Raw genomic sequence first — 26,536 nt, forward strand, 5'->3', positions numbered from 1 at the left:
CCTGTTTTTTTTCCTTCTCTTTCCCTCCTCATCCTCCCTACTCTATTTTCTGCTATTTGTACCCTGGATGCCTTTAACTCCATTCATCTGAAGAAGTGGATTATACCCATGAAAACTCATGATACCATCTACATTTTTGTTAGTCTCTAAGGAGCTGCAGGACTATTCATTTTTTACAGTTTTTTCAATTAGTTTAGTTTCTCACTGAACAATTATAGGAAAAAAATCTCCATTATCTCTGTTTCTCTTTATTGGATAGTCTCTTATTGTGACACCTACCCAGTCCACTCTGATGATGGTGACAAATGCTTCATTTTGTCCATTTCTTCCATAACCATCTTCATGCCCTATTCTATGCCTAGAGCATCCTTCCTAAACTGTTCTGCTCTTAAAATCCACTTCTGTCACAGAGCCAAGACTTGTTCATTCTATTCCACATGTTTTCTGAACTTGTTTGTGTAGTACTCTAGCCTTAAACATATTGGCGATGCCTCTCGTTCCTTCTTTTCTTCCCTCTGCTGGCTTGCTACCATCTGTGATGCTGGCAGATTAGTTGCCAGCTCGTGCCAGGGCCCAAGGCTTCTGTGAGCACTGACAAATGCATAGCTGGAAACCTGCCTGGCTTACCTGTGGGAAAGTACAGTTAAAATGTACATTAGTGTTTATAAAAATATTTTCCATGTTTAGGCTTTGTGGAATGCTTATAAGATGCTGCCTGAATAATCCTATTAATATTATTTGTATCTCATGATATAAAGTTATATTGAGTGAGGGCACTCTAACCCTCTGTAATTGTGTAACTTCTCCAAAGAGAAGGGAAAAAAGCCATAATTAAGGTGAAGAGCTTGACCTGAGCCCCTCAACAGTCCAAACATATTAAGGAGACCTCAGGGTATGTCTACACTACCCTCCTAATTTGAACTAGGAGGGTAATGTAGGCATACCGCACTTGCAAATGAAGCCCGGGATTTGAATTTCCCGGGCTTCATTTGCAGAAAGCCGGCCGGTGCCATTTTTAAATGCCGGCAGTTCGAACCCCGTGCCGTGCGGCTACACGTGGAATGAGGAGTAACGGTAGTTCGAACTAGGAAGCCTAGTTCGAACTACCTAGTTCGTGCCGCGTGTAGCCGCGCGGCACAGGGTTTGATCGAGCGGGGATTTAAAAATGGCGGAGCCCCGCTTATGCAAATGAAGCCCGGGAAATTCAAATCCCGGGCTTCATTTGCAAGTGCGGTATGCCTACATTACCCCGCTAGTTCGAACTAGCGGGGTAGTGTAGACATACCCCTACTTACATAAATATTCAATGTTATATTAATTCCAACACTCCTTTGGGATTCTAATGGCAGAGTGGTGTTTGTCTGTTCCCCACATTTTTGTCAGTATACATTAAACCTACAACACACAACAACATTTCCATCTGCTCTCAAGATACCATCCTCTACCCTAACCTATTGCAGTTGACCAGATACCAACACAGTGTATACAATAATAATACAAAGATTAGGGGGTCCCACAACTCTATTCCAAGGTATTGGAAGACACTTCAAAATCATCTCAACTCTGATCTGAATCACGTGGACTGTTCCTCCCACTCCCAAGTCATGTAATAACCCTGTCATGTGGGCATGATTTACTGTGCAAAAGTCTCTGTGGATATAAACTGGCACACCTTGACTTTAGTAGATTCTAGGGATATGCATGGTCAGCCAGTTAACTGATAGAAGCTGGAGCAGCTCCCCATCCACCACGGGCAGAGAGCTGCTCCAGCCCCATGGGGCCCACCACAAACAAGGGCTGCTCCAGTTGGCTAGAGCAGCCCTTGTCTGTGGCAAGGGGGCTGGCTGCTTCAGCCCATCCATGGCAGGCAGGGGACTGCTCCACCCCAGTGGGGTAGCTTCCTACCTGCTCTCCTTTTATCAGTTTAACTAACCAATTAAATAGGAGGTTAACCATAATGTTTAACTAGTTAACTAATTAAATGGGATTTTACATCCCTAGTAAATCTCTAAGCCAGCTAGAGATCTGCTATTTCACGCTAGGTCATATAGCAGTGAGGGTTCAGATTATTATATTGTATAGTGCTTTCAAGAGTTTGCTTTGCCTTGTAAACCCCAAAGTTTCTCCTCACTTAAAAACCTGCAATATCAGATATAAAAATACAATTGTCACAGCACACTATTACTGAAAAATTGCTCATTTCCCATTTTACCATACAATAAAATACATCAATAGAAATATAAATATTGTACTTGTATTCAGTGTATATAAAGAGCAGCATGATCAAGTCATCATCTCTGGCAGTGTTTCTTAAACTATGTTCCGTGGAACACTGATGTTCCATGAACAACTCGCAGGTGTACCATAACTGCTTTTTTGTTTTTGTCATAGGTGTTCCACGTAAAAAATATTATTGTTTGGTGTTCCGTGGTCTCAAAAAGTTTAAGGAACATTGATCTATGGGATTTTAGTTTGTACTGACTTCACAAGAGCTTTTTCTATAGCCTGTTGTAAAACTAGTCAAATATCTAGATGAGTTGAAGTGCCTCGGAAGACCTCTGGATACCCACAAGGTACACATGCCCATGGCTGAGGACCCCTAGTATAGTATGTCTGTGACACTGTGTGCCTCTTTGATTTAATTTCTGAATGTCCTGCCTGTGTGAATGAAGGATGGCGCACTAGTGCTCTGAGCTGCTGTGAGCTGTGCATGGGGAACAAGCAAATTTAATGATGGCTTTCTTCTTTAAATAAGTCAGTGTGTGGTTCTTTGTATGGAAAATCATAAAACTTGAAATATAAAGAAGGCAGTCTTGCTTGCTGGCTAGGGCACCAGGCTGAGAGCCAAGAGACCAGAGCTATAGTTCTAGCTCTGCTGCTGATCTGCTATGTGAAGTTGGATAAGTCACTTTGTACCATTACTTCCCCTCTATCACTCATCTGTTTCAAGTGTGGGCTATGGTGCTTAATGAAGTAGGGAAAAATGATGTGTTATTGCAGTGAAAATAATAATTAAAAATACAAAAAGCTGGACTAAAATTAGTAACACTTCATGGCATTTCTGTTAATTTTTCATATTTTCTGTGTTGATTTAGAAAATAAATTGAGGCCTTGAAAAATGTTAGTCAGCTCTGTATACAGAAAGAGGAAAGTGTGAGTGTTAAATGATTTTTTTGCTAAATGTATTACTTAAATTAAGAAACTATTTTGTAGATAAGATGCTAATTGACATCCAATGCTTTATAATAATTATGCAGTGTAATCTAATATAATGATGTTTTATTCCCTCAGCACTTACACAGAATACAACTGTTTGCCCTGCAGCATTTGTTTTAATTATTCTGCTATTATGTACAACTTGCCAATTAGCCCGTCATAAGACGGGATTTTCGGGTCTTCTCTCCTGAGCTCTCTCGCTCTGTCTCTCTCTCTTCCTACTGCCTCACCCACACGCTCAGCAATCCTCCGCCTCCTGCCTCTCTTTCAATCTCTTTCTCTTCTCCCCCTCTCTCTTCTCCTCCTCCTCCTGCCCCCTTCCCCTTCCCCCCCACAATGGCACTTGGCTGAATGTTGCCTGCTCAGCCGGGCTGCTGTGAGGGAGGGGGCGGGGCGGTGATGTACTCGGCTGGGGCCAGGGCCGTGTACATCACCGCCCTCCCTTCTCCTTACACCTCGGGGGAGCCCAAACAGCCCCTTGCGCTGCTGGCTCCCCCGACGGCCTGGCTGAGGGGCGCAGCACTCAGCTGAGTGCCAGAGCGGGAGGGGAAGGGGGGCGGTGACATACATCGCCCCGTCCCCTGGCCGTGTATGTAACTACCCCCCTTCCCCTCATTCCATGGTGGCTCGGCTGAGTGTTGCGTGCTCAGCCAGGCCGCCATGGGGAAGGAGAGGAGGGGCGGGGCAGTGACGTACATGGCCAGGGGGAGAGGCTGTCTATGTCACTGCCCCCCCACCCCTCTCCCGCGGCGGCCTGGCTGAGGGGCGCATCACTCAGTGCCACGGCAGGAGGAAAAAGAGGGGGCCGTGTACATCACTGCCCCGCCTCCCTTCCTGTCCCAGTGGGGGTGCAAGCTGCAGCAAGCAGCCTGTGGCTGCACCCGCCCCCCCCCACCAGGTCTGTTTCCCGCCTCCCTCTTCCCGTCCAGCCCTGCGGCCCCCGATCCCCCCCCAGCTCTGCTTCCCACCCCCTCTTCCTGCTGGCCAGCCCCACGGCCCCCTGGACATCCCCCTGCCAGCGCTGCTTCCCTCCCTCTTCCTCCGTGCCCCCCCATCCTCCCCTACATCCCCCGATTCCCCTCCCAGCTCTGCTTCCCACCCCCCTTCCGGCCAGCCCCGCTCCCTTCCCCTCCCTGCCTGGTGCCCCACCCCTTCCCCCCCTCCGTGGCACGCTGCGCTGCTCCCAGCTGAGCGGCGCTCCCGCCGGACTCCGGCGGGGGAGCAAGCGACAGCAAGCGGCCCTTTGGCTTGCCGCCCCAGGCCCAGCTGACCGCTGCTCCTGCCGAGCCCACCTGAGTGGCGCAGCGCGCCATGGAGGGAGGGGAAGGGGGCGGGGCGGGGCTGGCCAGAAGGGGGGTGGTAAGCAGAGCTGGGGGGGGGTTGGGAGCTGTGGGGCTGGAGGGGAGGATGGGAGAGGCCCGGAGGAAGGGGAGAGGGAAGCAGAGCTGGTGGGTGGGGGATATCCGGCGGGGCCGTGGGGCCCGAACCGCCAGGGAGCGAGGTGAAGGGGGGCGGGGCACTGACGTACACGGCCGGGGGCGTGGCCGTGTACATCAGTGTTACAGACGCACAGACACTGGGCTATTATATATATGATGCCACAATATGGTGCTAATAAAATAATGAGGTTTTCAAGGGTAACTGGCTGTGCTCCACATGACAGAGATCACTTAAGAAAATATTAATTATAGTGATATGGAGGCTTTTCCTTACTAGAGGACCTATTGCCTTCCATTTAGACTAAACAGGTTACCAAATGATGCCTTTTACTTAAATTTCTTTTGTATCCAAAGCCCATGGTACAAACTTCCCTATAATAAAAATTATACGTTTTAATGTTATATTTCACACATAATATTTTTATAAATCCTAATGGTCATATTAATCATATTTACACATCTTTTTATCCTTTTTCATTCCTCCTATTATAGTGCTCACTCTTACAAGAAGCATGCTCTTGATCAGAACCTGTTGATGGTAACCTGTTTTCTTAAAAATGTGCTGTCCTGCAATAATGAAGTGTTAATTACCACTGAAGTTACAAGTTAATTATTAAATACAAAATATAGATTACATTAGTATTGGTATCAAACTGTATTGGTTTAAATCATGAATCTCCTTGAATTAAAATATCTTGTAACTATTTGAGCAATGAAAGACGTAAATCCACATTTTTCTTGGCTTCAATACAAATTGTTACTCCTTTCGTAAATTGGCTAAAGTTATTGACCAGCCTGAAAACCTAGCTTCTGGAGGTCTGTCTTTGTAGTGAAGTGTTAGAGATGTTCCTACTCTCGCCCCCACAACCAATAGGAATATGTTAAGTGGAAGAAAAAAACCACAAAGACCTCTTCTCAATGTTTTTTCCTTATCTGTCTTTGGGTGAATTATTTAACTTTGTCTCCCTCCCACTGTAGAAAGAGTCAAGGCCCTACCTCTAAACTTGGCTAGGCAGCTGAACACTAGGAATTATGTCTAGTTATAATATTTTTTAAAATTATAATGAAAATGTGGGCTTAAACCTGTTACTTATATTGATTTCAAACATGATGGGGCCAGAAGGGATATTGGGCTCTTACGGTGTATCTTAAATATATTTGTGGCACCCATCATCATATTGTGAGTAAGGATGTAATAGTGTAGTTGATTAACTGATTAATAGATAAGCAAAAGCTTACAGGTTAATGCTGTAGACACATGCATTTGTTCCCACCTCCCCCGCCAGTAAATTTTTAGCAGGCTGGCCAGCAGCCCGGTTTAGTCCTGGCTTGCAAATGGTCCGGGACCTACCCCCGCTTGGCTCTGAATTTATAGAGTTATTATGAGGTAGGCGAGGAGGCAGCCTGACTAAGTTACAGCCCATACTGGGTTCAGGAGCTCAGACCCTCCCATACAGGGGCTGATGCCACCCCTGTATCAGAGGCAGCAGCACGGTACGACAGGCAGCTGGTCTGCGAGGGGAGCTGGTTTTTAAACTGGCTCCCCTCACAGACCATCTCTTGCCTGGCAACTCATGCTGCTGCCTCTGATACAGAGGCAGCAGCACGAAGTGGAAGGAAGGATGGTCCTCTGGAGTGGGGCCAGATTGCACTGGCTACCAGCCCCGCCCATGGGAACTATAGAATAGTCAAGTAACCAATAAGAATTCATGAAGTTATGCAACTATTCAATTAACTGATATTTAACATCTCTAACTGTGAGCACTTCACAGTCTCATATATTTATCATCACACTATGTCTGGGAGTTTAGAGACAGGCAGCTATCCCATCCATATAATGGAGCTCTGAGGTACGAAGATTAAGGGGTAGATTTTAGAATGCTATTTAGGCACTGAAAGATGCAGATTGGGAAAAATATAATAGATTTCTAAATTCCTTAACAAAATCTGGCCCTAAATGACTTTCCCGGAGTTACTCTGAGCACCTCTGCTGGAGAAGAAATTGAACCTTTGTGTCTAAAGCTCCATCCTAGAGCACTAATCACTAGTGAGTTTGTTTTCTTTGCTGCTAGTCATATACATTGCCTTATGGTGGCCTAAGAAACCACTGATCTGTGGGTTTGTAGTATATTGACTTTCCTTCATGTATTCAGATATAATAGGAAAAACTTGTAGCACCTTAAAGACTAAAACAACATGTAGATAGTATCATGATGGTATCATGAGCTTTTGTGGGTACCACCCACAAAAGAAGATCTGCAGAAGTGGGTTGTGCCCATGAAAGCTCCTGATACCATCTATATGTTTTGTTAGTCTTTAAGATGCTACTAGACTATTTGTTGTTTTTTAAGTTTTTCTTGTTGCAGACTAACTCAGCTATCTCTCTGAAGCAACAGATATAATAGTCAGTTCATAAGTAGTTCCAGAACCTCCTTGCTGTTTAGAGTATATTTCCCCTAAGGATTATAATGGTGTCATCCTTAAGGGGAAAACATCTCTGCCTGTTTGTTCTCTGTCAAAATAACCATTATTAAAAATATGCAAAAGTCATATTAAATTGCAGATATAAATTCTAGAGAGCTATGATTGTACTCCCAGCTTTATTTTTATGAAGTTTGCAATAATAATGTTTTAATAGAAAATATTTTATGAAATATGCATTATGTGCCAAGCAAGAAGAAAGCAAATTGTTCTCAAATATAAAAATACTCTTATTAATCTACAGAGAATCCAGTTAATTTTTCATTAAAGCAAAATTTCAACTACCTCAATAACTTTAAAATGCAGACAATCAAAGATTGGCATGTGGGAGGAAGGTGGATGAAGTTCATTATCTATCTATAGTAGTATTTTCATGGAAATAATTGAATTAATAAGACAGCAAAGTTCTGTGGCATTTTAAAAAGACACTGTTTGGAAGTTAGCTAATGTTTAAAAAGTGTAGTGCAATATCTCTTAGTTGCTATACCAACTCGTGTGCTGTTTTTACAAATTGGCTGCGTCTAGACTGGCATGATTTTCCGCAAATGCTTTTAATGAAAAATTTTTTCCGTGAAAAGCATTTGCGGAAAAGGGCGTCTAGATTGGCACGGATGCTTTTGTGCAAAACTTGCCAGTCTAGACGCAGCCATTGAGTTTAAACTCATTTGCTTGAGTATCTGAGCTGTTTACCTCAAACATCTGGGGTAACTTTCAGTCTATTCCTCCTTCAGGAAGCCACCAGCATGATCATCTCTCTTCAGGTCTGCCAACAGGGGAGGAAGGGCACCCAGGTTCCGGCTGCCCCGGAGCTCAGGGGTTGAAATGGGCCTGGAGCTCCTGGCCACCACTGACTGTCAAGAGGAGGGAAGGTACAGTGTGCTAGCCCCTAGCACCCCCCCCCCCTTTTGCCAGAAGCCCCACCCATTCCAGGAGACCAGAGCCAGCCTCCCCCTCCTTGCGTAGAGGCTGGAAATTCTGTTGCCCCCTGCCTCACTGATACCTATATCAGCCTCATTTAAAGTGGACAGCCAATATGAAATCAGATGTGGCTCAAAGGGAAATGGTTGAACCATGAGGAATAGTCAGGAGATCACAACATCTGCCTGAGAATGCTGACAGGATTTGGCTGTCCACCATTATGTCTGTCAGATTGTGCAGCAAATCACAAGTATAAGGACATTGTTCAGAAAGTCCTAGCTCAGGAGCTAACCAAATGAGAGCTTCCCAGGGTTGTGCATGCAGGGTGGGGGAGCAAGCAGGGGCACAAGACTGCAATCATCCTTGGGGACACAGAATTCCTCCAGCCCCATGGCTGCAGTGGCGAGTAGTGGAGAGAGAACAAGGTCCTGCTGGGCCATAGTGGGGGGAGGGAACAGTAAGTTCTGCGGGTTGGGGAGGAGAGGAAGGAAGAGCAATCTCAGGCTGGGGCTGTGGAGGGAAAAAGTGAGCTCCTCCTGGGGCCACAGACGGAGGGTACAAAATGTGTCTGTCCCCCCCCCCCAGTCAAATTTTTATACACAGCCCTGGTCAAATTGCCAAGCTGCCTTCTGAATAACAACAGGTCAAGTCTTTGTGTATCTATCAATATCTGGAACGATAGCACAGCTGGACATATGGACTTCTCCATTTAACTTGACTGAAAAGCGTATATGTTTTAAATAGCTAGCTTAAATAATCAGAACTCAATTCTAAAACCCTTGCGTCTGATTTGTTTGGAGGAAGGGGGAGTGAGGAAATGAGGGTGATTTTAACTGTAACTGTAAACCAGTCCTTACTCCACCCACCTTGTCTTTCCTTAGAAGTAATTTCCAGCTCAGCTGACTTAAGCCCACTTATAATGTATTTTCTGTCACTTTTCTCTCATTTTAGAAAGTGTTCTATCCTAATTTATCTGAAATCTGACATCCAGTGACTAATTCCTTCAACTAGGGGAAAGTGTTCTTTGCTTTCAGTGAAAAAACCTCTCTTTCAAGCTGTTCCCCTGTTACAATTATAGTAATTTATTGTTCTGGTGCCTAAAGGCCCCAGACTTGTTGTGATGGGCTCTGTCAAACACATAAGCAAATTCTTTGGAGCAGGCACTGGCTCTTACAAGTGTAATAGAAATGTAGCCGTGTTAGTCTGGTCTAGCTGAAACAAAAAACAGAACTATGTAGCACTTTAAAGACTAACCAGATGATTTATTAGGTGATGAGCTTTCGTGGGCCAGACCCACTTCCTCAGGTCAAATAGTGAAAGAAAATTGGCATGACCATATATACCAAAGGATATAATAAAAAAATGAACACATATGAAAAGGACAAATCAAATTTCAGAACAGAGGGGGGATGAGGGGCAAAAGGGGGGATGCGACAGACAGGGTGATGGGAGAACAAGGTAACAAAGTGATGCCAGCTGCCTAACCATGCTCAAACTATCCTGCCAGACGGGGATGCTTGAATGGTCTTCTATAGGAAGTCTTTGAGCTCAATATTATCTAAGATCATTTTTTAACTTTTAAAGTGAAAGACTACTCACTGTTATTACTATCCCTATACAAGTCTTTAAGATTAATTTTAAAGCTGAGGTATGAAGTTACTACTGCATCAATTAAAAGTAAGTTACACAAACAGCTCAGTTTTAAATGGAATTTTTAAATAAAAATCTTCAGTTAATGTAGTACTTATGAGAGGTGCTAGATTAATAGTACTGAGTCCTTTATTTAGTTCCAGGAAATGTAGTACAGCGCATATGGCAGAAGTCTAAACTTCCCTGTGCTGCCCCATCAACATATTTCTACCTTCATAGTTTTGTCTTTATTCTTTACACCCTGTCAAGTCTTTCTTTTTTTTAAAGTATTGCTGAATGCAGCTCTTGCACATTACAGGCTGCCCTGTAATTTTTATGAACACTTGTATCTTGGACTGATTATTGGTACGGTGTTCACTATGGCTTCATCTAGACTTCATCCCTCTGTTGACAGAGGGATGCAAATCAAGCACATCGAAATTGCTAATGAAGCAGGGATTTAAATATCCCACACTTCATTAGCATAAACATGGCCACCGCTTTTTTTGAAACAGTGTTTTCGAAAAAACCCAGCAATCTAGACATGGATCTGTTGACAATAAAGCCTTTTTTGACAGATCCTGTGTTCCTCACAAAATGAGGTTTACAGGATGTGTCGAAAAAGGCTTTATTTTCGACAGATTCGTGTCTAGACTTCTGGGTTTTTTCAAAAAAACTCTCTTTAAAAAAAAGTGGTGGCCATGTTTATGCTAATGAAGCATGAGATATTTAAATCCCTGCTTCATTAGCAATTTCAATGTCCCTAATCTACATCTCTCTGTTGACAGAGAGGTGTAGTCTAGACACTGATTTAGCTCGATGTGGGCCTTCCTGAAATACAGGTGGAAAGAAGACTGGTCCCAGAAAGATGACCATTAACGGGTATCAAAGATGAGCTAAGGCAGCGGTTTTCAAACTTGGGTCGTGACCCAGTACTGGGTTGTGGAATGTAAGGCACCGGATCACCTTGCTCACCCTCCCAGGGTCCCTGGTGGCTCTGGTCAGCACTGCAGACAGGTCATTAAAAGTCCGATCAGCATTGCTGCCTGGCTAAGGCTGGGTTGTGACCCGCCCTTTGGAAAGCACTGGTCTAGTCCCAGTATGTTCTCACACCGCACTGCACCCTGGAAGTGACCAGAAGCAGGTCCAGCTCCTCGGCAAGGGGGCCACAAGGTTCTGCACACTGCTCCTGCCCCGTCACCAACTCCACACTTGCATTGAGCAGTGCCTGTGGGCGAGAGCCACATGGAGCTGCCTGTGCGCCTCCACCCATGAGTTAGACCTGCTGCTGGCCACTTCTGGGGAGCAAAGTGGTCCATGTTGCCAGGAGAGGAAGCCTGCATTAGCTCTCCTGATGTGCCACTGACTGGGAGCTGCTAGTGGTAAGCCCACACCCTAGCCTCCAGTCTTGAACCCCCCCCAACCCAGAGCCCCCCTTCTGCACCCCAAGCCCCTCATCCCTGACCCCGCCACAGAATCTGAATGCCCATCCTAGAGTCCTGACGCCTCCCACACCTCAACACACACGCTCTAGCCCAGAGACCCCTTCCAAACCTTGAGCCCCTCATTCCAGCCCTCAGCCCTGCAACGCCAGCCCTCTGCTTTCTCCCCTCCCCAGCTCCCACATCCCAAACCCCTCATCCCCAGCTCCACTGGGTCACAGGAATCAACAATTTCTTCAACGGGTTCTCCAGAAAAAAACGTTTGAAAACCACAGAGCTAAGGCACAATGTGAGAACTATTAGCTTTGCTGCCACACGCTGGCTGGAAACCAGAGCCAGAACTCTTGAGAATGAGAATGGAGAAATGATCAAAGCACAGTAAACACAAGGACTGTGTCTAGACTGCATCCCTTTAACGTAAAAGGGATGCAAATTAGACACATCGCAATTGCAAATGAAGCGGGGATTTAAATCCCCCCGCTTCATTTGCATAAACATGGCTGCCGCTTTTTTCCGGCTCGGAGCTTTGCCAGGAAAAAGCACCAATCTAGATGGGGATCTTTCGGAAAATAAAGCCTTTTCCGAAAGAACCCTTATTCCTGATTTTAAGAGGAATAAAGGATCTTTCGGAAAAGGCTTTATTTTCCGAAAGATCCCCATCTAGACTGGCGCTTTTTTCCGGCAAAGCTCCGAGCCGGAAAAAAGCGGCAGCCATGTTTATGCAAATGAAGCGGGGGGGATTTAAATCCCCGCTTCATTTGCAATTGCAATGTGTCTAATTTTATCCCTTTTACGGAAAAGGGATGCAGTCTAGACACAGACAAGAGGAAAAGGGGTCTGGATGCGATTTAAAGGCCATGGTCACTAAAGTGGAGGAATAATATACAGAAGCCCATTGGGGACATCAGGAGAAACTGGGCCTGCATGGGATGCATCACCAGTGTGATGCCTGAAGGGAAGAACTGCAGGTGTCTGATTTTGGTCAGACAGGAACAGGTATGGATATACAAGATACTACAGACCTGGTTTAAAAGTGGTAGAGTTGCATGGTTCTATCCTAAGACAAGTAAGGTATGAAGTGTAAGATCTGAACTGGGTCCACGTGAGAGACAGAGAAGTACAGCTTCCCTTGTATCCACTGAACAGTGAGGGCTAAAATAATTTCATATAAGCCACAGAAGAACAATCTGATAGTGATTTTCAGCTACAATTCATCTGAACTGTACTAATCAGTGACATAGATCAAAGGCTGTGTTCCAATACCAGTCCAAAATCATTTCTCTCCAAAGGAAAAGGTTATCTATATTCTACCTCATTTTACTTACAATGTAGTTCTGGTTATATAAATCAGGCTGCTTCCATATGCATGTGAAAACAGAATTAGCTCTCCAAACTGTGCTTTTTTGATTATATGTCTTTCATGCTATTTATACCAATTTGTACAAGGGATGATTTAGACGACCTTCTCTTGCTTCATATAGAACTGTGGTACCAACCAGTCGATCGTGATCAACTGGTTAATCGGGGTGACACTGCTAGTCAATTGTGAGGCAGTGTTCCCAGCCCCCCATTGCTGGTGCTACAGCCTTCTGCAAATATAGAGTTAGCTCCGGCTTCCTGCAGCATGGGGGGAAGTCCCGCACCTCTGCACCAGATCCAGAGTTGGATCTGGCGCGGAGCCTCCGGACTTCCCCCCACGCCACAGGAAGGAAGGCAGGCAGCACAGGGAAGAAAAGGAAGACAAGAAAGTGCACACTCCTCCCCTGCCCACAACAGCACACCCACTTTCTTGTCTTCCGTTCCTTCCCTCTGCTCTGTGGAGGCGGAGAAGGGGATAGTTAAGATGGCAGCACAGGATCTGGAATAGTTGGATTTTTTAAAGGAGCTGCATGTGTACTTCTTCCAGTGCCACCTGAAGCAGGGCCGGCCTTAGGCCGATTCAGCCGATTCCCCAGCGTAGAGCCCCGTGCCTAGGGAAATGACACGATGCTTGTATGGGGCCCCCAGGCACACGGCGCATGCACCGTGCGTCCAGGGGGCAACGCTTGCGTTATACTCCCGGGACACTGCGCATGCGTGGGCTCCCCGGGAGCACTGCGCATGTGTCATGACATTCGGGACGCATGGCACATGCATCCTCACCTCCACAAGCCTGCAGCTTGCTCCAGCTCCCCAATTCTTCACCTGACCCCAACACTCTCCAGCCTGGAGTCCCTTCACTGAGCCAGAATCCCCCTTCTCCACCTCCTGAAACCAGATTCCTTCCCAGAGCTTGTACCTCTCACCCCTTCCCACACCCAAATCCCTCCTTCCCACCCCAGAGCCCGCACCTCCTGTCTCAACCTAGTGAGAATGAGTAAGAGCTAAGGACAGCAAATAGTGGAGAGGAGGGTAATGGAGAGCACGGGGCCTCAAGGAAGGGGTAGGGACTTAGGAAAGGGATGGGGTAGATCTTCGCTTGTCCTGACATTTAAAAATTGATCTTGGGTGTAAAAAGTTTGGAGACCGCTGATATAGAAAATTGCTATTTTCCAAACTTCACTGTAAACAGACTGACTCAGCTGCCCCTCCGAAGCTTTTGTAAAATGTAAGTAGAGGCAGTCCCCGGGTTACGCGGATCCGACTTATGTCGGATCTGTACTTACGAACGGGGCTTTTCTCGCCCCGGAGGATGAGGGCGGCAGGACCGTCCAGGTCCTCCAGGGTGAGAAAAGCTGCTCTGCGTCTCCCTGGTCTGCTGGGGGGGGACCCCCAGCAGACCAGGGAGACGTGGAGCAAAGCCGCGGAGGACGCGGGTGGCGGGACCGCGGCGTGTTTCGGTCCCGCTGCCCACGTCTCCCTGGTCTGCTGGGGGGGGGCGGGGCGCAGCTAGTGTGCCCCCCCCCCCAGCAGACCAGGCTTTTCTCGCGGACGCCTGGGACAGAGCAGCTGGGGCGCTGCCGGTTGGTCCCGCAGCGCCGCTCCTCGGCGCTGCTGGACCAACCCGGCAGCACCCCAGCTGCTCTGCCCCAGGAGTCCTGATTCAGTCACTGCTGGTCAGTTTCAGCAGCGGCTGAATCAGGACGCCTGGGGCAGAACACCCCAGCTGCTCTGCCCCAGGCGTCCCCAAGTCAGCCGCTGCTGAAACTGACCAGCGGCTGACTACAGGAAGCCCGAGGCAGAGTTGCTCTGCCCCGGGCTTCCTGGAATCAGCCGCTGGTCAGTTTCAGCAGCAGCTGACTTGGGGACACCTGGGGTAGAGCAGTTGGGGTGCTGCTGGGTTGGTCCCTGCAGTGCCAAGGTGCAGCGCTGTGGGGACCTACCCTGCAGCGCCCCAGCTGCTCTGTCCCAGGCGTCCAGATTCAGCTGCTGTTGAAACTGATCAGCAGCTGATTCCAGGAAGCCCGGGGCAGAGAATCTCTGCCTCGGGCTTCCTGTAGTCAGCCGCTGGTCAGTTTCAGCAGCGGCTGAATCTGGACGCCAGTTCCGACTTACGTACAAATTCAACTTAAGAACAAACCTACAGTCCCTATCTTGTATGTAACCCGGGGACTGCCTGTACATCTTCTCTTTGTTGAACCTTAACCAAGCAAGAGATGAGGAAGAAAGGTTGCCTAGTAATTGTTTACCTTTTGACCTTAGTTCAGGACAGAAGAAAACATTTTGGAAAACTGTCACTGTGGAAGTAACTGATTCCCGAGACTGCGACAGAGGAGCTTTTTAGACCTTCCTGTTGCATGAGTGGATGGAATTATAAGCTTCTTTCATGAGTTTATTTAATTCTCCTCCTGCTAACAGTACTTAACTCCCACATACTATTTACAACCTATTCGTATTTGAATGTAACAATGTTGTGACTTGGAAACTAAGCTGTTTAGCCTTTCAAGAGGCTTTCAGAAATCCTGCATGTCAACAAAGTTCAGATTTTAAAAAAGTAATCTTTTTATAATTTAGATTACTGTAAGCTGTGAAAATCTCCCCCATGTTATTAGTATGAGGATTTAACAAAATATTATACACAAGAGCTGTGAGAGCAATCTTTCAGATACTGCTCTGATAAAGACTAGTCTAAGCATGTTGACATTTCATAATTAAAACCATATCCAATTTCTACATCTATAACAGAAAAAAATGTTGAAGAAAAAGGCCATTGAAGCAAAATGGTATAATCCAATGTTTCCCATAGTGGAGACTGCTCCCCTACAGGGAATGAAGGACCTGAACTGTTAACTAGAGATTGACTTCTTACTTCATTATTTTTAATTGAAAGTGGTGACTCTGGAAGTTATAGTTGAGAAGGAATATGGGAGAGGAGGGGGAGTGACCAAAGTGGTGGTGTCATCTGAGTTTGCAGTGAACTTGAAAAAATAGCTCTGAAGTGATCTTTCGCTTCATTTCACCTGCTAATTCAGGTGTCAGTTATTCTTCAAATATTAGCATCGTTAATTATTTCATTGCTCACCGAAGAGTATTTTTTTAAAGAGAGAAAGTATCATATTATGGATATCAACCCAATATACTCTGAGTGATAGCTGATTTTACACCTGGCAGAATCAATAGGGCTTTGAGCTGTTTCGTTTTCCTAAAGAGGGATTCAGTTTCCAAAAGATGGAGAAATGGTGGCAGACTCCTTCCAGAAACTTCAGATCCTACCACAAGGGAATAAAATACACTTACAATGCACTGACTTAGAAGTCACACACAGTGGACTCACTGATACCACAAACCAGTCTACATAGGGTGCTGCTACACTAGAAAACTTACTGGCTATTTTTAATGCCAACAGTGAAAGCACTAGCCTAGATTAAGCTAAAGCATATTTTACTACTCTCATGGAAATGTTTGTGGCCAGTGGACATCTGTTCTCCGCGTCTATGTATATATGAAAACTTCCTCAGGTTGGTAAGTAAGATAGGAACTTAGTCAGCTTTAAGGAAATCTGAGGTGCTGTCACATCTGGCACTAAAGACACCAGCACCAACAAAAGACACAGAAGCACCACTGCAACCATCAGAATCTCGGCACGCAGTGGCACCCAATCACATCTCGGCACTGCAAGTGCCAAAGGTGAGACCACATGAACCAGAGCCCTGGCATCGAGCATCACAATCGCTAGTGCCAATGGTCAGAATGCCTCTGCATTCACCTCAGATTCAGGTACCTAATCCACACCAGCATTCCTCTGAAAATATTTCATTCTTCCCTACGTTATCATCTCCAGGTACTGGTCCTGGCACTGGACACGAGAGCAGTTTTTCCTCCTAGCAGTCGTCACCAACTGGTTCAGTGAGTTCCTGGTGCTCAAACATACACAAATCACCATACCACCAAACTCAATATCCTTGGTTCAGTCACCCAGGGCCATAGCTCAACAATACCAACATCAGTGACCACCCTCGGAATCATGGGGTCAATATCACTCTCAACCACCACATCAGCACTGATCTCATCAGTCAACTGTGGCTACCCCAATATGCATGTCGGCGAGGTCTCCTCCGCAGACTGCTCAATTGTCTTCAACCCATCCTCCTCCCTCTCCATGACTCAGACAGGTTCTGTTGAGGAAAATGTTGATTTACCTCTGTCAGATTTGGATAGCTCGTCTTCACTACAGCAGTCCTCATTGTCCCCTGATGAAGCGGTGTTTCCGTTCTCCTCTTCTCCTCCAGCTGACAACCTGAAACAAATTCAGGAATTATTCGAAAGGGTAGCACAGTCACAAGACATAGCCCTACAGGAGGTGCAAGAAAAGCAGCACAACTGCTAAAAATTCTTCAAGATACCACTACCCATAAATGAAGCCATCATGGAGCCATCAAAAACCATATGGTAAATACCAGCCTCTCTGCCACTCACCAACCATAGGGTCGGTAGAAAATACTTTGTCCCGGCTAAAGGGATGGATTTTCTTTTCTCTCACCCCCAGCCAAACTCATTGGTTGGAGATTCCATTCACCACCTCTTGAGACAACTACAGTTCTAATCAATGCCCCAGAATAAGAATCACAAAAGGCTCAACATTTTTGGGAGAAAAGTCTATTCACCAGCTACACTCCAGTTTAAAATGTCTAATTATACAGCCCTCCTGGCTAATTTATGATTACTTTAATAATACCAGGCTACAAGAGCTGCTAAATGACATTCCAGAACAAAAGAGGCCTCAACTGCAGTCCATCATGAAAGAGGGACAATCCATTGCCCACATGGCACTTCAAGCATCAATGAACATAGCAGATATGGCAGCCCAATCAACCACAACTGCGATCGTTATTCACCACACTTCTTGGTTGTGGTCATCTGGTGTTTCCAAGGTTCTGAAAACTAAAGTGGAGGACTTAGAATCATAGAACTGGAAGAGACTTCAGAAGGTCATCAAGTCCAGCCCCCTGCTCTAGGCAGGACCAATTCCAACTAAATCAACCCGGCCAGGGCTTTGTCAAGCCGAGACTTAAACACCTCTAGGGATGGAGACTCCACTACTTCCCTAGGTAACCCATTCCAGTGCTTCACCACCCTCCTAGTGAAATAGTTTTTCCTAATATCCAACCTGGACCTCTCCCACCACAACTTGAGACCATTGCTCCTTGTTCTGCCATGTGTCACTACTGAGAACAGCCTCTCTCAATCCTCTTTGGAACCTCCCTTCAGGAAGTTGAAGGCTGCTATCAAATCCCCCATCACTCTTCGCTTCTGCAGACTAAACAGACCCAAGTCCCTCAGCCTCTACTCATAAGTCTATGCTCCAGCCCCATAATCATTTTGGTTGCCCTCCGCTGGACCCTGTCCAGTGCGTCCACATCCTTTTTGTAGTGGGGGGCCCAGAACTGGACACAATACTCCAGATGCGGCCTCACCAAAGCCGAATAAAGGGGAATGATGACATCTCTGGATCTGCTGGCAATGCTCCTCTTAATGCAACCTAATATGCCATTAGCCTTCTTGGCTACAAGGGCACACTGTTGACTCTAGCTTCTCATCCACTGTAACCCCAAGGTCCTTTTCTGCAGAACTACTACTTAACCGGTTGGTCCCCAGCTTGTAACTATGCTTGGGATTCTTCCATCCCAAGTGCAGGACTCTACACTTGTCCTTGTTGAACCTCATCAGATTTCTTGTGGCCCAATCCTCCAATTTGTCTAAGTCATTCTGTACCCTATCTCTGCCCATAAGCGTATCTACCTCTCCCCCCAGCTTAGTGTCATCTGCAAACTTGCTGAGGGTGCAATCCATCCCCTCATCCAGCTCATTAATAAAGATATTGAACAAAACCGGTCCTAGAACCGAACCTTGGGGCACTCCGCTAGAAACCGACCACCATCCTGACATAGAGCCATTGATCACTACCCGCTGGGCCCGGTCTTCTAGCCATCTTTCTATTCATCTTACCGTCCATTTATCCAATCCACAATCCCTTAACTTGCTGGCAAGAATATTGTGGGAGACTGTCAGGGGTTCTGTCAGGGGTCCGCACCCCAGTGTGCCTCAGTGCCCCCTGACTGTCCTCATCTAGCCCCTCACAGGGCAAGTTACAGTCTGTATGGGATGCTCATCATAGGCATTTGGGATTATCTCCGCGGCCCCGCTTACCTAAGCCAGGCTGTGATCTGCCTCCAAGCCCGGTCCTTGCCTCCGGCCCCTCGTCAGGATAGCCTTAGCTGGCCTTCTCCCAGCCCTTGCTGGCTATCCCCAGCGGAGTTCCCTCCTGGGAGCTCCTGATTCCTCCACAGTCAGCCCCTCCCTGGCCTCTCTCTCTCCCTGAGCAACCTGGGCTTCTCTATATATACGTGCCAGCTGTGCTCATACTCACCCTAATGGGTTCAGCTGGCTTCTACCAGCCACTCGTGCAGTCCTGGATCTTTGCCAGCTGGGCTCTCTCTAGTCCTAACTAGCTCCCGCTGGTCTCCTTTCTGCTAGCCCCGGCTCCGGGCCGGAGTCCTGGTGTTAAAGGGCCAGTGCAGGGCAGGCGCCCTGTCACACAGACCATATCAAAAGCCTTGCTAAAGTCAAGGTATATCACATCCACTGACTTCCCCATGTCCACCGAACCAGTTACCTCATCATAGAAGCTAATAAGATTGGTCAGGCACGACTTGCCCTTTGTGAATCCATGCTGACTATTCCTAATCACTTTCCTCTCATCCAAGTGCCTCAATATAGATTCCTTAAGGATCCCTTCCATGATTTTTCCAGGAACCGAGGTAAGACTGACCGGCCTATAGTTTCCTGGATCATCCTTCTTCCCTTTTTTGAAGATGGGCACTACATTTGCCTTTTTCCAGTCATCCGGGATTTCTCCCGATCTCCACGACTTTTCAAAGATAATAGCCAAAGGCTCCACAATGACATTTGCCAACTCCCTCAGTACCCTCGGATGCACTAAGTCCGGACCCATGGATTTATGTACATTTAGCTTTTCTAAATAGTTCCTAACCTGTTCTTTACCCACCACGGGCTGTCCATCTTCATCCCATCTTGTGTCACTCGGTGCAGAAGTCCAGGAGCCGACCTTGTCCGTGAATACAGAGGCAAAGAAAGCATTGAGTACTTCAGCTTTCCCCACATCATCTGTCACTAGGTTACCTCCTTCATCCATTAGGGGCCGCACACCCTCTCTGATCACCTTCTTCTTGTTAACATGCCTGTAGAAACCTTTCTTGTTATCCTTCACATCCTTAGCCAGTCGCAATTCCATTCGCGCTTTCGCCTTCCTGATAACCCCCCGGCATTCTCGAGCTATACCTTTAAACTCCTCCCTGGTCATTTGTCCAAGTTTCCACTCTTTGTAAGCTTCCTTTTTCTGCTTAAGTTCACCAAGGATTTCCCCTGTGCCCTTTGACAAAGCTCAGTTTTTGGCAGCAAAGACCGATGAAGTACTCCACTCAATGAAAGATTTGCACACAACCCTCCAGACATGTGGAATGTATATACCATGCAATAAGAGGAGCAGATACACCCCATGCCAAAGATCAAGGGACAACTCCTACCAGAGACAACATTAGAGGCCATTTGACCACAGGTAGAAACAACTGACCAATGGTAGAAAGGCACAACATACCCAAACATCCGTGCCCCAATCTGCTGCACCCAAGTAGCAAATTAGAAGTTGTGGTTGAGGGCATGAGCAATCACCCTCTAGTTCTGGTTCATACCATCTGCATGTTCCACCATAGGTTGAGACCCTTTTACCACCAATGGGCTTTTATAACTATGGACCTCAAAATTATAAGAACTGGGTACATCATCTCCTTTACGTCTATACCCCCTACCCACCTTCCTTTCCTGTCCCTCTTCAGGGACCCTTCTCATGAGCCCCATTCTACAAGCAGAAGCTCAAAAACTACTCAGCCTAGGGGACATAGGGCAAGTTTCCCCAGAGTTCCATCGAAGACAGTTCTATTCTAACTATTTCTTCACTTCCAAAAAGTCGGGGGGATGGAGATCAATCTTAGATATCGGGAAACTCAATAAGTTTGTATGCAACAAGAAGTTCAGGCTGGTAACTTTGGGAATCATCATTCTGGCACTGGACGAGTGGGGCTGATTCTCATCCCTCAACCTCCAAGATGTGTATTTTCATATAACAATACACCTGGCTTTCAGGAGGCTCTTCCAGTTTGTGGTGGGTAAAGAACATTACCAATATTGTGTCCTCTTGTTCAAACTATTGACAGCACCACATGTGTTTTCCAAGACCTTGGCAGCAGTCACAGTCTTCTCCAGAAAATGAGGAGTTATTATATTCCCATACCTCAATGATTGCTTGATCCAGGGGTCCTCTTGAGAACACACACAATGATCGTAACAGATCTTACCCAAGACATTTTTATTTAATAAATGGATAGAAATCTATTCTGGATTCCACCCAGAGAATAGCAGTCATTGAAGCACTACTGGATTCTATGGTGGCCAGAGCGTTTCTCCTGTTGAGCTGTTTCCAGACCCTGTGCATTCTACAGGAGCCGATGACAATCATCCGCACATGTTTATAGGCCCTAGGGCACATGGCAGCCATGACCTTCATGGTATCCCTTGCGAGACTGCACATGAGATGCCTACAGACCTGGCTGACATCCGTGTACATTCCCAAACAACACAGCCTTGCCAAGTGGGCTACCCCCACAGTGTTAGTGCTGACATCGCTGCAATGGTGGACCTGCCCACACAATCTTCTCTCCATAGTTTCCTTCCATAGTGCCCAGACCCCTCACAGACAATCACCACAGATGCTTCCCTTCTAGACTGGGGTGCTCACTACGGATACCACATGGTACAGTGCAGATGTCACACCTAGAGACAAGACTGCACATAAATATTTTGGAATTCCGGGTGGTTTGCAACATTTGTCTCCATTTCCTACCAGTCCTCCAGGGCCATAGCATATGTGTCATCATGCACAACACTTCATGTATGTATGTATTACATCAGTAGAGGGTGGGGGGGTGTGCCCAATCACACTCACCATGTGCTGAGGCAAAGAGGTTCTGGAACTGGTGAGTGAAGAACAACATTACACTGACCACTATGTACATATCAGGTCAAAAGAATACTAGGGTATGTCTACACTATCCTCCTAGTTCGAACTAGGAGGGTAATGTAGGCATACCGCACTTGCAAATGAAGCCCGGGATTTGAATTTCCCAGGTTTCATTTGCATAAGCGGGGAGCTGCCATTTTTAAAACCCCGCTGGTTCGAACCCCGTGCAGCGCAGCTACACGGGGCTCGAACTAGGTAGTTCGGACTAGGCTCGTTCCACGAGGTGTACTGGTAGTTCAGAGTAGGAAGCCTAGTCCGAACTACCTAGTTCGAGCCCCGTGTAGCCGTGCTGCACGGGGTTCGAACCAGCGGGGTTTTAAAAATGGCGGCTCCCCGCTTATGCAAATGAAGCCCGGGAAATTCAAATCCCGGGCTTCATTTGCAAGTGCGGTATGCCTACATTACCCCGCTAGTTCGAACTAGCGGGGTAGTGTAGACATACCCCTAGAGTACACAAACTGAGCAGAAAATTTTCCCAACAGCACAATTGGGAGCTCAGCCTCAAAATCATCCTACCTATTTCTCGATAGTGGGGGTTTCCAGTCATAGACCTCATCACCACAACAATCAACAGCAAATGTCACCACTTCTGCTCCCAAGGAGGCCAAGGCAAACATTTAGCAGGAGATACTTTCACCATACCATGGATGTCTCCTCTCTTATATGTATTCTCCCTCAATTCCCCTGATCTCCAGGGTAATCCTCAAGATCCAAACAGACGGAGTGAAGGTCACCTTAATAGTGTCATATCGGCCAAGACAGCATTGGCTTCCTTGTCTCCATTACCTGTCAGTCACCAAGCCCATTCCACTTCCTATCACTTCGCAATTGCTAACTCAACCCAGTGGACAAACCTACCGTCTGAACCGTCAGACTCTGAAACTCTCAGCCTCGCTTCTCCATGGTTCCAGAATGATGAACTTACTTGCTCCCAGAGAGTGAAACAGATCCTCCTCAGCAGTTGTCACCCTTCTGCAAGGTATACCTATCAAAACACATGGAAAACGTTTCAGGAATGGTATAGTTCACACCATCTACGAGCACACTTCTCCTCAATACCTACCATACTCAAATTTTTAATGGATCTCAGTGATGCAGGGCTCTCCATCAGCTCCATAAGAGTCCATCTCTCTGCCATCATGGTCTTCCATGAGCCAGTAAACAATGTCTCGGTGTTTGCTCACCAGATCACCAAGCAGTTCCTAGCTGGCCTATCAAAAGCACGCCTACGCTTACACCCACTTATTCCACAATAAGATCTAAAACTGTGTTGGACTCCATTAACAAGACCACCTTTTGAATCATTAGTGACAGCCTCACTGCAACATATGTCCATGAAGGCGTCCTTCCTTATTTCTGTCACATCCGTATGATGGGTAGGTGAGATTGCAGCCCTTGTGATGGGTCCACTTATTCACTCTTCACCAATAACAAGATTATCCTCAGACCCCATCCTAAGTTTTTACCAAAGGCCATTTCTGTTTTCCATATCAACAAGCCCATTTACTTACCCACTTACCATCCAAAGACCTATAACTCCCCGATGGAGGCCCCATTACACATCCTCAATACAAGAAGGGCACTCGTTTCTTACATAGATAGGACTAAGCCTTTCAGAAAATCTAAGAGGCTTTTTATATCCATGTCCAGTCCTACCAAAGGAACAGCTGTCTCCGCACAAAGCATATCCAGATAGATATAAACTTGCATAAATACCTGCTACAGACTCTGAAACAAAGAGCCACTGCAGCCGGTCACTGCACATTCCACCAGAGTGATGGCTGCATCAATTGCCTTTTTACTACTAACTGATCTCTGCAGGGCAGCTACGAAGTCTTCATCACATACTTTTGCACAACATTATCAAGGACCAGAACCTACCCTGTCCATGGGTGACACTGGCTTTGTTTCTCCTAGCAGATGACTCCAAAGACCCACTGCCACAACTGTGGCTACTGTTTTTTAGTCACCTGAGTGGAACACCCACAGTGATACCAGTCGAAGAAGGAGAAAAAGAAGTTACTCACCTTGTTCAGTAATGATAGTTCTTCGAGATGTGTGTCCCTTTGGGTGCTCCACCACCCTGTCTTCCTTTGCTTTTCTTTGGAGTCCATTATAGGATTTCCAGTAGAAAAAGAACTCACGCCGTGCACGTATCTAACAGACTAAAACAGTGAGAGACAGCTGCTGTGCATGTGTGGCATGAGAAGGCATTGCTGAGCTAAAAATCTCTGATCACCAGCACGAGGATGGAATGACACCTGAGTAGAGCACCCACAGAGACACACATCTCAAAGAACCATTGTTTATTGCACAAGGTGAGTAACTTCTTCCTTTATATGAGAAGATGTATACTAAAATAGCTATACAAACTACCCAATGCTCTTCTTGCTCGTGCTGAACCCAATACTTGTCTGTAGAAAGCTTGGGTGAGAAGTGCAGCCAAATTATGCAGACACATATCGGTAATGAAAGGAACATCTATATTGCTCCTCTTCCTTAATAATAGTCAGTATATTTTTGGTTTGGTAATGGGATGAAATGAATTGACATAGATCCATCTTGCATTATGTATTTAAATAGGAAAACAGTTTATTACATTAACCAGGGGTTCAATCTGCACTCCACTTGTGGTGTCCACTGATTTGGAGGTTTATCACCAAAAATAAATTTCAGAGCATTTTAACATTTTAGTATGTTTCAGCAAAAACAATGAGGAATCTTGTGGCACCTTAAAGACTAACAAATTTATGCAGTCTGACCACAAAAGCTTATGCTGAAATAAATTTGTTAGTCTTTGAGCTGCAGGACTCCTCATTCTTTTCACCAAATGTAGTTGTCCTTTTTACAGAGGACAAGAGTGGCAAGTATTGTGAGACAACTTAGATTGCTGCTACAAGTTCCTCCTCCTCCTGCTTCCTTGTAACCAATTGTTGTGTTGTAACTCATTCTGTTTGGTTTTGGTTACCACATGCTGCTGAGACTAAATCCAAACCAAGTTTTCATATAATCCATCAATGTGTATTAAAAATGAGTAGTTCTGTGGCACCCTAGAAGTTGGAGTGGAAACTCATCCGATGAAGTGGGTTTTACCCATGAAAGCTCATGCTCTAACGTATTTGTTAATCACTAAGGTGTCACAGGGCTATATGTTGTTTTTAAAGATACAGACTAACTCAGATTCCCCTCTGAGACATTTTATCATGTGTATTAAAAATGGCATTTCTAAAATCAAAGGGAGAATGTGTGTGGTCCTTGTTCAAATCCAGATGAGGAACAAGTAAGATGCAAGTAAGAAGTGAGTGCTTTTTGAAGCATGTAATTTCAAGTTTTCAGTAGATCCAAAATGTTTTTTATACTGTGCTCTGTATGGTAATCAATGGCTTATAAATTATTCCCTGATTCAAACAGCAGGAGAGATTTATCAAAAATGTTTTGGCCTTAGTGTACACAGCTGGAAATGATCAGAGAGGAAATGAGTAAGAGGGTGCTGCTTAAGTCATTCATTCTTTGCATGGTCTCACAGGAGTGTTTGACAAAGATCACTGTGGGTTGTTTAGCAATCAGCAGCAGCAGATATTTTATCTTTGTACATTATAGAACACTACTACAAGTCTTACCTGGTGTTGCCCGGGTCCAGCCCAGGGGGAACAGATGGGGGTCATGTAGGCCTCCTGCTGGCTCTTCCTGGGCCCAGCCCAGGGCTGGAGGGGGCAACCAGGGACAGGGGGAAGAGGGAGTGGGCAGTGGGATGGCTATGCAGGCAGCCTGGCAGTACAGATGGGCTGGGCTATGGCTTCTGCAGCAGGGAAAAGGGCTGCACTGCCCAGCCTCAGCAGTGCTCCTGGGGGGGGGGGGGGGAGGGGAGGGTAGCATGGCCGTGGGGCTCCCAGGATACAGCTGGCTGCTCCCTTGGTGGTGTGGCTGCCCCAAGTGGTCACTCTGCTGTATAGCTTTTCCCTTTGCTTGCAGCCCGTCAAGCAAAAGTATAGTGTCCCTCTGCTCAGCCCTCTTCCTTTCTATGTTATGGAAAACAATCAAGTTCCAGGCACAACCCATTTTCCTTGCACAACCAAACCCTGACCTTGCTTTAAATTAGGAGAAAAGGTAGTTGCATACCAAATGTGGTGATCCTGGCTCTTACCATTTAGGACAGGGGTGGGCAATAATTTTAAATGGGGGGTCACTCCAAGATTTTGGCAAGTGGTCAGGGGCTACATTTCTACCAAGGGGGCTTGGGGTCTGGGACAGAGGTTGGGTGCAAAAGGGAGCTTGGGGTAGGAAACTGAGTTGCAGGAGGGGATGTGGAATCTGAGAGGGAGTTTGTGTGAAGGAGGGGGTTGTGATCTGGGGCAGAGGCTTGGGGGGCAAAGTCCAGGAGAGAGTATGGGTGCAGGAGAGGATTCTGGCCTGGGGGAAGGCGGAAGGTGCAGGGTCTGGGAGGGATTTGTGACCTAGGGAAAGGGGTACAGCGAGTTTGGGTGGTGGCCTGGGGCAGGTAGTTGGGAGAAAGGGTGGGGGTGCCAGAGGCAGGCTCTGGCTGGGAGACACTTACCTAGGCAGCTTCCAGTCAGCAGCCCTGCAGGAACCCAAAGGCTTCAGTTGCAAGCTGCTGCCCCCTGCCACCAGCAAAATATCTCAGCTGCTATTGGTCTGAAACTGCCCAATGGGAGCTGAGATATTTTGCTGGGAGGGACAGAGCACAAAGCCTCCCTCCTCACTCCTAGAATAGAGCAGCCACATTTAAACCAGCTGCCTCTGTTCTTGCTTAAGAGTCCCAGCGAGGCAACTGCAGGCTGGATCCTGCTGGCAGCCTCTTGTCCACCCTTGATTTAGGAGGAGTTCTTGAATAAATGGATTTGCAGACAGACAGACTGATCAACTCGCAGACAAACAAG

General features: G+C 46.5%; 1 protein-coding gene and 1 long non-coding RNA gene across 3 annotated transcripts in view; one reads left to right on the forward strand and one right to left on the reverse strand.

Moving 5' to 3' along the window:
- Positions 1-26,276, reverse strand: LOC142830845 (uncharacterized). Of its 2 annotated transcripts, XR_012906368.1 has the most exons (4): positions 26,194-26,276; positions 22,564-22,623; positions 16,684-16,781; positions 1-627 (listed from the first exon to the last, which is right to left on the reverse strand). It is a non-coding gene; the product is annotated as an uncharacterized LOC142830845 (long non-coding RNA). The 2 variants fall into 2 exon arrangements; XR_012906369.1 differs by lacking the exons at positions 22,564-22,623; positions 26,194-26,276 and adding an exon at positions 18,692-18,827.
- CLSTN2 (calsyntenin 2) overlaps positions 1-26,536 on the forward strand; it is an 810,104-nt gene that overhangs the window by 151,617 nt on the left and 631,951 nt on the right. The gene's annotated exons all lie outside the window — the stretch shown is intronic.

This window comes from Pelodiscus sinensis, chromosome 10 (assembly GCF_049634645.1).
Source record: "Pelodiscus sinensis isolate JC-2024 chromosome 10, ASM4963464v1, whole genome shotgun sequence".
Taxonomy (NCBI): domain Eukaryota; kingdom Metazoa; phylum Chordata; order Testudines; family Trionychidae; genus Pelodiscus; species Pelodiscus sinensis.